The sequence below is a fragment of the Pipistrellus kuhlii genome, unplaced genomic scaffold (assembly GCF_014108245.1).
Source record: "Pipistrellus kuhlii isolate mPipKuh1 unplaced genomic scaffold, mPipKuh1.p scaffold_m20_p_32, whole genome shotgun sequence".
NCBI classification, from domain to species: domain Eukaryota; kingdom Metazoa; phylum Chordata; class Mammalia; order Chiroptera; family Vespertilionidae; genus Pipistrellus; species Pipistrellus kuhlii.
Genome location: NW_023425532.1, coordinates 2,729,969 through 2,744,405, shown reverse-complemented (window position 1 = coordinate 2,744,405; position 14,437 = coordinate 2,729,969). Strand labels below are relative to the sequence as shown.

Below are 14,437 nucleotides of genomic sequence, written 5' to 3'. Positions count from 1 at the left end.
ATTCTGAGGTTTTCTCAGACCTTCTATGGATACACCTGCTTCATGCTTCTTGCTCCCTCTTGTGGCAGAGATCTTAAGCTTGTATACTAGTATCTTCTCTCTCTCCTTTTTCTTTATTATGGTATTACATATGTGTCCTTATCCCACTTCTAGAAATATACACCAAGAAACTAAAAACACGAATCAGTAAGGACATATGCACCCCTTTGTTCATAGCAGCACAATTCACCATAGCTAAGATCTGGAAACAGCCTAAGTGCCCAACAGCAGATGAGTGGATTAGAAAACTGTAGTCTATCTACACAATGGAATACTATGATGTATATCTTCTCTTGATCTTGAAACACACCGGGTCAAGTGCCGACAGTCTCCTCCCTTCTTTTTTCTCCAAAGACTGCACTAAAGCTTAAGTTCTGTGGTCTCTCTCTTGCCCACAGATTTGGGCCAACTTTCTGCCCATGTGCACTAGCCATCTGCCAAATCTTGCTATTGCTGCTGCCATTGGGAAGATGCACAAGGAGCTAGCCGTAGTATGTGTGTCTATGTGGGTAAGGCCTGAAGAGTACTGGGGGTGCCTGTGGGCCAATGGGGAGAGGCTTGCCGGTGAAGCATCTCTAGGGGCTCATGGGCAGGCTTCATGATGCAGTCTGTAATGCAGTTAGTAGGATCCACATCTCTGCAATGCCCTCTGAGAGTTCAATGTACTGCTCTCTCTGCTTCTTCCTGCCCACTGGTCATGCAGTCACCATTCAGTACTCCAGATGGGGCAAGAGAGAAAAGAGCCTCTTTGGCAGAGTCTGGTACAGGCAGGGAGTCCAGATGCTCACTCACATGCACTCACTTTCCTCTGTGGGAGAAATCAAGAGCAGAAAAGACCTCTCTTGGTCCTAATATGTGCCACCTTGGGAGAGGGATAATGTGAGTAAAGTCAGACTGTTCTTCTGACCCTCTTCAAACTAGGATTTATTTATTATTTTTTAAAAATATATTTTTATTGACTTCATAGAGGAAAAGAGAGGGAGCAAGAGATAGAAACATCGATGATGAGAATCATTGATCGGCTGCCTCCTGCACGTCCCCTAGTGGGGATGGAACCTGCAACCCAGGCATGTGCCCTGACAGGAAACAAATCCGGGACCCTTCAGTCTTCAGGCTGACGCTCTATCCTGAGCCAAACCAGGTAGGGCGAAAATTAGTATGTATGTATGTATGTATGTATGTATGATCTATCATCTATCTATATCTATCTATCTATCTATCTATCTATCTATCTATCTATCTATCTAATATATCTATCCATCTATGCTCCCATGGTGTGCTGAAACTTCTCTGCCAGAAACCTGGAATTCCACAGGGGTAAAGTAATTTGTTAATTGTGTGCTGTGAAATCAATTTAAGTTATGCTCAATTTAAAAAAGCAAGTGTCACCCTAACAGGTTTGGCTCAGTGGATAAAGCATTGGCCTGTGGACTGAAAGGTCCCAGGTTCAATTCAGGTCAAAGGCATGAACCTTGGTTGCAGGCACATCCCCAGTAGGAGGTATGCAGGAAGCAGCTGATCGATGTTTCTCTCTCATCGATGTCTCTAGCTCTCTATCCCTCTCACTTCCTCTCTGTAAAAAAAAAAAAAAAAAAAAAAAAAAAAAAAAAAAAAAAAAAAAAAAAAAAAAAAAAAATCAATAAAATATATATTTTTAAAACAGAGTTGTCTTGCAAAAACTGGTTTGGCTCAGTGGATAGAGCATTAGCCTGCGGACTGGAAGGTCCCAGGTTCAATTCCAGTCAAGGGCATGTGCCTTGGTTGCGGGCACATCCCCAGTAGGGGGTGTGCAAGAGGCAGCTGATCAATGATTCTCTCTCATCAATGTTTCTAGCTCTCTATTCCTCTCTCTTCCTCTCTGTAAAAAAAATCAATAAAAATTAAAAAAAGAACTGTCTAGGAACAGGCTCAACATTGCTCTGAATGTACATGTATCCTTTTATGATCTGGGCTGTCAAGTGTCATCAAATGTATTTTCCCATGTTTTGTTTTTTTATATTATTTACTAGAGGCCCAGTGCACAGATTCGTGCACTGGTGGGGTCCTTCAGCCTGGCCTGTGCCCTCTTGCAATCTGGGATCTCTCGGGGGATGTCAGACTGCCAGTTTCAGCCTGATACCCACAGACCAGGCCACCTGTCTCTCTCGCTCATCCTGGCCCTGCTGTGCCTGCTGCGGGCTCATGCCTAGTTAGTCCTGACTGGGAGAGGCTTGCGCCATGGCAGCGGTGCTCGCCGGGCATAAGCCCTGTGTCTGGCACCCATTGGTCAGCTGAGCAGCACTCCTACTGTGGGAGTGCACTGACTATCAGGGAGCAGCTCCTGCATTGAGTGTCTGCCCCCTGGTGGTCAATGTGCATCATAGTGACCAGTTGATTGGGGGTTTTAAAATTTGTACTTACATTTTCATAAAATAATATGAAATTATGGAAATGTAACTCTGTGGGCTGAGCCAAGCTAGCCAGCTTCTCCAGGGAACACCTTCTGTATGAATCACTTCTGCCCGAGTCCAAGTCTGCCTTCCAGAGACTGCTTCTGGAAGCACCAAGCCACTCAATACAACTTTGGAGCCCTTAGCACTCCTTTTTCTTCTTCAGGTTTTGCCTATAAAATTAGTTCCTTAGCTACTGGACTCATAACCATGGCGACTCTTGAGTCATGGTTACCAAGGCAAACTGGACTATCTGAAAAGAGGGATAGGTGCTCATCACGGGTCATGGTGGTTCATTTCCTCCTCATTTCTACTTTTCCTCTCCATGGCAGTTGTGTGTGGGCTGTCGGATTGTTTGATTCTCTCACAATGGTTCCTTTCAATGAAACTAGCATAAAGTGTACCAGGCATGTGGCTGGAGAGGCCACTGCTTGGCTACCCCTTGGGTTGCCTAGGAGGTAGCTCCATGTGCCCAGCTAGATGCCAGGGGGTAGAGCACCCACAGATACAGTTGATCTCTGGTGTGAGCCCCAGGCATGAGACAGAACCCAGAGCCTCATACCAGTCTGCTCTGCTAGAATCTCCCCTAAAGTGCCCAGGAAGGAGTGTCAGTGGGTGCAATTGTAGTACCTCAATATTTGAAGCTTTACCATCATTTCAAAACAATATTTTAATGGAGAGGGTCTTGTTTTTTCTCGAAGACACATAAGATTTTTCCCAATGGAAAGGATCTACGAAAAGCAGCTAGCTGCTTGCATAAGGCTTTGTTCTCTTTGATGGTGGGTAACTTTTTGTTTTTTGCCTGAACATCTCTCCCTCTACAGGGCTGACATTGTATGGTCTCCTGCTGACTCAGGCTGCCTTGGCTGTGTGGAGGCCTGGTGAGCAGGCAGGTGCCCTCTTGCCATTTTGTCTTGCTGTCTGCTGGCTTCTCCAGAGCACAGTGCAGGGGTCAGGCTGAGAGAGTGGAAGCACCCTGCTGGCTTTATTTTTAAATAGCGACTTACAACACAAAGTCCCCTGTTATTCTCAAAAGCCTTTCTTTTTCCTGCCCGGCTCTGTTTCCATGGAAATGGAGCTAGTCACCAGTGGTAAGTCAATGGCTGTAATGGTTGTGTACTATTCTTTGTTCTCTTCTCCATGGAAAGAAAACACCTTGATTTCTCTCTGTCCTCTTTGTCAATGGGCAAGGTACTGTCATTCTAAAGCCCCTGATTAGACTCCGAGTCTTGAATGGGCCAAGTAGAGGGAATGCACCCTCTTCTTTCTCATCATCACCAGGCTCTGGAATAAATGCACCTGGGGGGGGCAGCTAGAGGATGGGGGCAGAATTGACCCAGTCACCCTAACCTCCAAGTTTTGCATGGAGACTCACTACTGGAGGGGCTCCCTGGCTTGACCTTGAGCCTCAAGCTGGGTCCATATTGAGGCAGAGTAATTTGTGCTGGTGGAATGAACACCGCTGGCACCTCACTTAGACCTTCTCCGTTCCTTGAACAAATGATGTGAGCCTATTCCCTAGCATCTCCAGGCTTTGCTGCTAATGATGGGCACCTGTGACCTTCAGAAGCTCATCCCCAGGGCACAAGAGTCATTTCATCTGTACAGATTTGGTAAATGTTTAGCAACTGGCTCTGTAAAAAAAAACCACACAAAAACACAAAAAAACAAAACAAAACAAAAAAAACAAAACCAAAACCAAAAAGCAAACAAACCAAACAACCTTGCTCCCGCACCCAACCAAAGTCTTGGTTTGTAGCATTTACCATTTTTCCATGTTACAAATACTCCCATTATGGCTCGATTTCAAACTACCAGTCTGACAGTACTAAATTCTGGAGTTGGGAATAATTACCTTGCAGGAACAAGTACAAACTGGCTTTAGCACACCATTAGTTGCAAGGGCCTGTGATTTCCATTCCAGGCTGCTGATGAAAAACTAGCGTGAGAGAATGAAACGCAGCTCCCTTGTCTCCATGAAGAACATACTCAGAGGTGCAAGTGGTACTCCCGAACTCCTCTGGGTCTCGGGCTGAGGCTGGGACTTCACATGAAAGCCTACCTTTGCTTGGTTTCCTCCCTTACTGGCTTCTTCTTGGAGCATTTCATTAATGAGTCCTTTGCACACAAATCCTCATCTCAGGGTCTGCTTCTAGGAAAAACTGATCTAAGATAGCAAGTTACATGTTGTACTGCCAGGGGCAGAGAGAAAACTCTCTTTAAGAAAAGTTTCACTTAAAAGGTGGACAACAACAAAAAGGAATATTATGATTACTTTGGGGTCATGTATTTATTGAATTTTAGGGTTCTGTGGACTAGAAATTTGAGGATATAAGGTTAAAAAGTCAATAATTATGGGAACTTTCAAGATGGCAGCAGAGTAATGGATCTTATACTCACCTCCTCCCAGGCCCAAATGGGAAATACTATCTCATAGGTTAGTTGCGAAGATTGAACTCTGTTCTACGTGCTTATATACAAAGCACGTAGAACAGAGCCTCGCTCAGTGTCAATGTCATTATGTAAAAGCTTTTATTATTATTTACCTCTTATTTACCTTATAGAACAGAGTTCCTCTGTGAAAGGTTTTCACCAGAGAAGGCAGAGTTGAGGACAATGTTGAAAGAATGACCCCAGATGGATGTCTTCTGAGAGGGGGGCTGGGGACACCTCAAGGATAGGTTGTCCTTCCCAGGGCCTGTAGATGCATCTAAACCCTCAGAAACAAAACACAGTAGGGCCCTTGCTCTCTTGTGGAGGTGTTTACCTCCAGGTAGTGTTTCTACCAGAACTTACCCCTGGAGGGTGACCCAAAGATGTGCCTCAAGCTCCACGAACATAGGCCTTCCTCTGGCGAGGGATGCTTCCCTCTAACAGTAATCCAAGTTCTGGAAGGTTCTGCCTACACCAAATCCCATTCCATGAAAAATAGTCCTGTGTGTGTTCCAGCATACTGGGGAGCATAAACTCCATCTTTGCTTGACACTTCTTTGGCAGCCTTCTGTTCTGTAGCAGTGACAATAGCAGAGAGTTGACTCCTCTTCACAAAACAACATCCTGAGACCTGATACTCTAGGTGTGGTCTGTGGGCTAGAAGCAATAGCATTTCACATGTGGGATCCCCTTTAACGTCCCGTGTGGTTCAGGGTCCCAGTTCAGGGTTCTGGTTCTGGTTCTGGAGAAGGGCTGCACACAAATGAAAAGAGACTAGAAGAAATTTAATTTGGCGATATAGGGGGCCAGGCGGTAGTCCAACTCTAGTGGGAGAACTACCCATTGCTCTGGCCCTGCTGTCCCTTTTATTGAGGCTATGGGGAAAACACCCATAGCTCTTAGGCAGGAAATAACAGAGATTTACACAGGACAAACAGAGGTGGAGGCTGCTTCAGCTCACAATGTCTCAACTAAAGGGTGAGTGGTTAGAGCAATTAATGTTGTTGACAACCTTCCTGGCTTCCTGTCCACATGTCCCTATTAGTGAAACAGTAATTGGTTTCCAGCATCACAGGATCTCAAGGTGATGCTTCCACATATTAGAGACTGAGAAAGACAGACCTAAATTACCAGTTGACCCTTACTTCCCCTACTCAAGCCAACTCCTGACACTCCATGCCCTGTTACTATCATCAGCATCACTTATTTCAAAGAAGGTGCAGTGGTAATAGCATGCACACATCTATGCCCCCCACTGGAAATGAAGAACCTCCAGGATGATGACCTGCTTTGCAGCCTTGCAGGTAAGTGTAAACCAAGGCCTGTTTTTAGGGTTTCTGTAACCCTGTAGTCCTTTGCCAACCTGCTAGCTGTTTTCTCACCTCTCCTCACCCAACCCCTTGACTGTGGAGCAGCTAGAAGGTTTAGTAATCTCCCCGACACACGTGTGTCTGTCTGCAATTTGCCTGGATTCCTGCTCTCTGCATCCAGCAGCTCTTTGCCCTAGGTGGTGAGCAAATTATGTTGTCAGGATAATGCTCTGAGTTCATCCAGGGCTTGCTGCAGAAGCTCGGGGTCTTGCTGGCATATTTGCAGGAGAAAGGGCTGCCGAGATCCCCAGCTGTGGTTTGAGCAGGAATAGTAGGTGGTGTTGTAGAGAGCATCCTTAACATCCAGGCTTTGCAAAATCCAGTGGCCTTTGGCTATGACTTCCATTTTAATGTAAATGTGTGTGTGTTGTGTGTGCATGTATGTTAGTAAATGCTTTGTTCATCAATCTGTGATTGTGTATGACTGTGGGAGATAGGAAAGTTCTGGTGAACATGTTTAATCAATCATAAATGTAGCCTCAGCCAGCAGTTTGCTCTGAAGTAGGCTTTCCAGATTATATCTCTGAGGAAGGCTCCTTTTCTCACAAGTACATGAGCTGGGGGTGCCACAGCAGGGCTCTGCACAGTCTGTTCTGAAAGAAAGGACATTGGGAGATTTGATAAAACTAGACATTTTTCTTTGTGTTTTTAATTTTTCTCTTACTAGATAATGTGTGCATTTTTTACTTACCAATTAAGTTACTCTTTTTACTTACCAATCAAGTTCTATGGAAAATAATAACCATCTTCTAGCCCCTCCAAAATTAAGAGGACCTATAAATTTGCATTCATGGTCTTTGCTACTTGCTCAACCTAAATTGTTCATCTTCAAGGACAAGTGAGCAAGAAATCCCCGGAAAGGTGACTGACTGGTGCATGGTGCAGGCTGAGGGTTCTGAGAAGTGAAGGTTCTGAGTACGTCTCTCTGGAACCATTTTTGACACATGTTGATTAAAAAATCATTGTTTTCTAAGCCTCTGGCTGGTGGGAAAGTCATACTGGACTTTCTAGTTAGAGATCTTAGTAGAAGAAAATACTAAATCATTGGAATCAAACTTGCAGTCACTTGATAAACATTCATTGAGCACCTGCTATATAGCAGGCACTGTTAATGACATTGGATGTTTGGGACTGAATAAAATTGGTAATGCTTCTTATACTTATTGGTAATGTTATAGTGATAGTTAACATTTGCATAGCATTTATAACATGCCAAAGACTTGTATAAATGGCTTATGCATATAAGTTTACTTAATCTTCACCAGAAACCTATATGGAAAGTGCTATTATTATCTCCATTCTGTAGATGAGGAAACTGAGGCGCAGAGATGAAATAACTTCCCTCAAGGTCACAGAGTTATAATTAGAGTTGGGCTGGCACTCAACCCAGTCTTGCTTTTGAGGCTTGGCTACAACGAATTGCTGGCCATGCTCTTTCTCAGGAAGCTTCTCCTTGAGAAGTAGGGAAAGAGACCTTAGGCACATAAACAAGTAAAGGACTGAAAATCCATGGCAGTGCTCAGAAGTAAATAGAAGAAGACATTCTTCAGAATAACAACCAAGATGTTCTGACCAATAGCAATCACTTACGACAGACTCCTGGGTATATTTGGGAATGAAAGGAACTGGATAAGTTTGCTAGGGCTGCCATCACCAAGTGCCAAAATCAGAAATATATTGTCTCAAAGTTCTGGAGGCTGGAGGTCTGAGCGTCAACAGGGCTGGTTCCTCCTGAGGACTGTGAGGGAGGATCTGTTCCATGCCTCTCCCCTAGTTTCTGGTCGTTTCTTGGCAGTCTTTGATTTCTTTGGCTCATAGAAGCATCACCACAGTCTCTAGCTCCATCTTCACATGGCATTCTCTCTGTGGGCTCTGTCTCCAAATTCCCCCTCCATTTATTTATTTATTTATTTATTTATTTATTTATTTATTATTATTTTTAATAAAGACATGAGTCCTGTTGAATTAGGGGCTCACCTCCAATATGACCTCATCTTGACTAATTATATCTGCCACAACCCTATTTCTAAATAAGGCCATATTATGGCCCTACCTGATTTGGCTCAGTGGATAGAGCATCAGCCTACAGACCAAAGGGTTTGATTCTAGTCAAGGGCACATGCCTGGGTTTCAGGCTTGATCCCCAGTGTAGGGTGTGCAAAAGGCAGCCAATCAATGGTTCTCTCTCATCAATAATGCTTCTATCTCTCTCTCTCCCTCTCTCATCAAGTCAATAAAATAATGATAAAAATAAATAAAATTATAAAAATGTAAGATCACATTATGAAGTACTAGGGGTTAGGACTTCAACATTAATTTTGGGGCATATAATTCAATCTATAATAGGAACCCAAAGAAAACAAAGTGATGGTCCCTCAGAAGCCGTTATTTGAAGTCTTACTGTTGGGAGGAAGCTCCTGAGGGTAATGAGCCAGAAGGAAGAGCTATCTTAAACAGAAAGGACACAGCTGGATGAAGGAATGAACAAGTTAGCCTTGCCTTTGAAGTTGATATGATGGGTTTACCAGGGCCTGTACTTGGGATGTTGTTTCAGGTGGCCTCTAATTATGCTGGCTCAGCTACATTTCCTTCCTGCATTTTCTTTGTGAGCAATAGTCACCATTCATGAGAGCGAACAGAGTGCAAGGGACAGTCTGAGGGAAACTTGCCTCCCTCTCCCTCTCCCTCTCCCTGTCCCTCTCCCTGTCCCTCTCTCTTTTCCTTCCTCTCTGAAATAAATAAAAATATATTTCAAAAATGTCCTTAAATAAAAAATTTTCTTTACCCCAATTAAATTTTCTCATCCCTCAGAGAAGAGCATTGCCTCAAACAGGGGTTAGGATGAACACAGTTGGGCATATCTGCTTGTGTGCAGTAATTCTTAACGCTGGCTGCACATTACAGTTACCTGGGGCATTTACAAAATACTGATGCCTTGATTTCATTCAAGGAGGTTTGGGTTTCATTGGTGTGGAATGTGGCCTGGGCCTCAGGATTTGTAAAGCTCCCCACATAATTCTAAATGAGCAGCTAGAGTGGAGACCTTGGCCCTAATGTGAGAGCCTTAAAATGAGGTTATTATTATTATTTTAAAAATACATTTTATTGATTTTAGAGAGGTAGAGAGAGAGAGAGAGAAACATCAATGGGGAGAGAGAATCATTGATTGGCTCTCTCTTGCACGCTCCCTACTGGGGATTGAGCCTGCAGCCCAGGCATGTGCCCTTGGCTGGAATCAAACTTGGGACCCTTCAGTCTGCAGGCTCTATCCATTCAGCCAAACCAGCCAGGGCAAATCAGGTTATTATTAATTTGGCATGAATCCGAGCAGGATGAAATGCTAAACTTGTGTGATAAAGTGAGTTTATGGAAATCTCATGGGGATGAGTCTGGGGGGGCCTCTGGGGTCGCGGATTCCTGGAGCAGTGCTCTGTTCCGATCTTGCAGGGCTTTCATTCTTCCTGTATCAGAACCCAATGATTTCCTGGACCAGCTTTTAGGTGATTCTGGGGCTATGGAGGTTTCGATGGGAAGTGTGAGTATGTGTGGTTGGGAGCAGGTTTCTGTGGCTGGCTCGTTCAGTAGCCAGATGCTTACCTCGGGGGCTTTTTGAGTAGCCTAAGTGAACAGTAGGAATAATCACATACCTTGTGAATAAACCAGGGTGGGAACCTCAACTTCAAGCTAGAGTCTATCAAATTGTAGGTGTCCAGCTGCTGTAAAGAATGGAAATCACATTCTCTACAGATGGAATGCAAATGGGGTGGGAGCTGGAGTCTACTAACAACCACTAGGATACTAAGGATGGAGGCTACTGATGGCAGGTAGGAGCTGGAGGAGCGGTGTGTGTGTGTGTGTGTGTGTGTGTGTGTAGGTGAGGAGGAGGGTTATGTTTGCCTCTACTTTAATTAGCATCTTCTTCCGTGCTGTGCAGAAGGGTTACCTGGGACATTAATTAAATTTGCAGCTGATGTCAAACTGGGATGCATTCCAAGGGCTAATGAGACAGAGGATCAACACAAGAGCTGAGGGAGGAAGACAACAAGAATTTTTGGAAGAAACGCATCTTTCCCAGCTGGAAGCAGTGTAACCAGTGAGCACAGGTCCCCACCAAGAGGATAAGTGAGGCTGGACTAAGCCTGAAATAAATGCTTGAGCCTAGGGTTCTTTATTTTCTTTATTTTAAAACATCTTTATTGTTAAAAGTATTACTTATGCCCTCCTTTTTCCCCAACTGACCCCTTCTAGCCTGCTCCCAGCCCCTCTGTAGGCCTTCACCACCCTATTGTCTGTGTCCATGGGTTATGCATATATGCACACAATTCTTTGGTTGATCTCATCCCTCCCACCCACCCTCCTCTGCCTTCCCTCTGAAGTTTAACCATCTGTTCCTGCTTCTATGTCTCTGGGTCTATTTTGTTCTTCATTTTAAATATCTGTGTTTGTTTTTATTTTAAAGAATGTCTTTGTTTTCTCTTAAAAGTTAGTTTTGATGGCTACCATGTAATGAGAGAGTGTGAGTTACAGCGTTTATTTATTTCATGGTTTGGTTGAGGCTCACTCCCCGGTTGGCCTGCGTTCATGGCTTCAGAATGAAAGGAACCAGGTCTATGTTACTGAGCTGTGCTCTGTGCAGCACACATCTAAGGACTGGATTGATGTCTCTCCATCCCAGCACTGAAGAGCTTTCCCGGTGCTGACGTGTTGGACAAATGAGCTGAACCAAGGGCTCATTTATCATCTGCTCCTTTAGGAAGAGGAAATAAGGGCTATTTTTGTTTAGTGATTTTTTCCCCTTATAAGTCATGTTGCCACCCTGGTTGGAAAAGGTTCTCTGTGGGCTTAAGTTTTTCAAAAAGTATTCCTATTTTGATGGATGTAGAGATAGGAAGTAAGCCTGGCCAGTGTGGCTCAGGGGTTGAGCGTTGACCTATGAACCAGGAAGTCATGGTTCAATTCTTAGTCAGGGCGCATGTCCAGGCTGCATGCTCAATCCTCAATAGGGCGCATGCAGGAGGCAGCCGATCAAGATTTCCATCACCCTATCCTCACACTCTCTTCACTTTTCTCCATTCGTAACAGTTTCTCCTTCCCAGGGTCCTTTGCTGGTTTGTTCTCTATCCCCAGAAGTCTCAACATTGGAATACCCTGGTCCTTAGTTCTTTTCTCTTCCATGTCTTTCCTCATTCCTTTGGTGACTTTATCCAGTCAGAAGAGTTTAAATACCATATTGTCTTCCAACCTCTTTTCTGAATACTAGGGTCTATGATCAGCCTTATATGTACTATAAATTTCCACTTAAATGAAGTTTAACATGCTCAAACATGGACTCTGCTTTCCCATAGACTCTTCATTCAATCCACTGGGAAATCCTGAAAGTGTGCTTTACCTTTAGAATGTCTCCAGAATCTGACCACTCCTCCCTACCTTTATGGCCACCTCCCAGGACCAAGCCACCACCATCACTCAGCCCTGAGCTACTTTAATAGCCTTTCCCCTTGCCTCTTGTTTCCATGGTGCCCTCTGCAGTGTCTTCTCCACACAGCAACCATCAACTGAGGTGACATTTTTTTTTAAGATTACATCAGGCCCTACCTAGTTTGGCTTAGTGGATATAGCATCGGCCTGCAGACCAAAGGAGCCTGGGTTCAATTCTGGTCAAGGGCACGTACCTTGGTTGTAGGCTCCTCCCCGACTTGGGCCCTGGTCAACGCTTATGCAGGAGGCAACCAATCACTGTGTTTCTCTCACATCGATGTTTCTCTCTGTCTCTCCCTTCCACTTTCTCTAAAAATCAATGGAAAAATATCCTCGGTGAGGATTAAAAAACAAGCACAATAAATCAAAGTATAAGTCAGATCATGTCACACCTCTGGTCAAAACCCTCCTATGAGATTTTCCATCTCACGTTGAGTAAAAACCAAAGATTTATTTCCTACTCATTTCTTTGAACTCACTTCACTTCAACCTCACTGGCCTCCTTTGTCCACTCCAGGCCTGGTCCTGCAGCAGGGCCTCTGTCTGCAATCCTCTTCCTCCTGAAATATATATGGCCACTCCACTCCTTCATCTGCAAGCATTTGCTCCAATGCCACTGTGGTGGGTTGGTTCCATGGGAAGCAGACTTTGATGATGTTTGGCATGTAGTACGTACAATAGGCAGTGCTCTTGGTATCAACATGTATGGAAGGGTGGGGAGGAAAGCAGGAATGGACAGGGAGAAGCTGAGCCGTGGAACAGATCTAACAACAGCCTCCACCTGTTCTACAATGAGCTCCAGAGCTAAAATGGCCTGTCCGAGTTGTCCTCTATCAGGCCAAAGGGACCAACCTTTATGTCCCCCTCTTTGATCAGAATTGAGTGGGCAAGGAGGTTTTCTGCAGCCAAGGCAATCCCTGAAGGGCTTGTCAGCATTCCTCCTTGAAGGGGTATCTGGATATCCCATAGTCACCTTCTCAATAAGTCTTATCCTCTACTTCTACTTGCAAATGTTGTCCCACCTTCCACGCTTCTAAATCTCCTTTACCTCTCTCTCTTTTTCCATAGCACTAATCCCAATCGAACGGACCATATCATTTAATCCCTCCCTTTTTGTTTATAGTCTGTCTCCCTCTGCTAGAATGTAGGTCCCTGCAGGCAGAGATTTCTATTTCGTTCTCTAATGTATCTCCGATGCCTAGAACTGTGTCTGACACTAGTGTACACTCCATAAATATTTGTGAACGAGCGATGCTTGGTAAATTCCAGCTAATTGTCAATAGGATTAAACATGGCCGGGAATCAGTGCTGAAAACAGGAGATGAATTCTATGTTGAGAGTTCTGGGTATTCACCAATATGCAAACTATGAGAGATACTGTGAGGTGTTTATTATTCTGAATTTTTTACTACTGTTCACAAGCCTCTGATGTTGAGGGACCTGTTTCTGACCTATACTTGATTAACTCAGCTTTGGGGCCCCAAGGGACAAAAATGAGTGATGACCTGTGGAAGGATGCTGACCCCTACAAAGCTTGCTTCTTCTAATATTTATGAAGACTGACATTTCATTTGTATGAACTCACTATTTACAATATATGCATTTTTCATAATGTGCTAATGTTAATAGGCCTGGCATATGAAGACCAATAGTTATCTTAACAGTTGGCCCATTAGCCCCTGATGGTCAGCATAATTTGCTAATGTGGACAGCAGTTCAACAATGGCAGGGATTGTGGCAGGAAGGAAAGGGAGCATTTAGCAGACCAAAGATATACATTTCTTTTGTTACCACTGCCTGAACTTTCAGATCAGGTCAGGTCAGCTTTGATTGCTCTTGGCTAAAAGCCAGTGCAAGGTCTCCAGAGCAAGGAGGAGGCTCCGGGTGAGATCAGAGTGAATTACAGAGTTGGCTGGAGAAAGGCCTGATAGTTATCATGTCAGAGGTGATTTTTGCAAAAGAAATCAGCCGACCACTGCGTCACCGTCAATCTTATTATAAAGTTTTAAAGCATTTAAAAATGTTTTATGCCCTAGCTGGTTTGGCTCAGTGGATAGAGCGTCAGCCTGCCTACTAAAGGGTTCCAGGTTCAATTATGCTCAAGAGCACATGCCCCGCTGTGGGCTCGATCCCCAGTAGGGGGTGTACAGGGGGCAGCCAATCAATGATTCTCATCACTGATGCTCCTCTTTCATTCTCTCTCCCTCTCCCTTCCTTTCTGAAATCAGTACAAATATATTAAAATACAAATATATTACAAATAAAATGCAAATATATTAAAATAAAAATGTGTTTATTTCTAATGGGTTAATTGAAGAGAATCTGAAATGTAGAAAAGCACAAAAATGAAAACAAAAAATCACCCAATTAAAAGTCCTGTTAATATTCCATTATATTGGCTTCTAGACTTTTTTCTACATACATATTCACTTAAACGTGTACACATACATTCTTTTAATTTTTTTTTCAAACCTGCAATAAAATTGGGGTAATTTTGCATGTCCGGCTTTATTTACTTAATATCATATCTCTAGCATTTTCTCATATTACTCGATGTTTGTGAAAATGACTTCTAATTTAAATAGCATAATATGCCATAGCTTGTGTGTGTGGAGGGGTGGTGCATTTTTCTTTTTACCAGTCCTCTATTTGTACATTTATGCTGTTGTCAAATATTTGGTATTGAAA

General features: G+C 43.7%; 1 protein-coding gene across 1 annotated transcript in view; it reads right to left on the bottom strand.

Annotated features, from left to right (window-relative positions):
• Positions 1-12,528, bottom strand: part of DIPK2B (divergent protein kinase domain 2B) — a 28,344-nt gene extending 15,816 nt beyond the window's left edge. The window contains exon 1 of the mRNA XM_036460674.2: positions 12,522-12,528. The gene's annotated coding sequence lies outside the window, so the exon portion shown is untranslated. The remainder of the gene's footprint in view (positions 1-12,521) is intronic.
• Between the last annotated feature and the right edge of the window lie 1,909 nt (positions 12,529-14,437).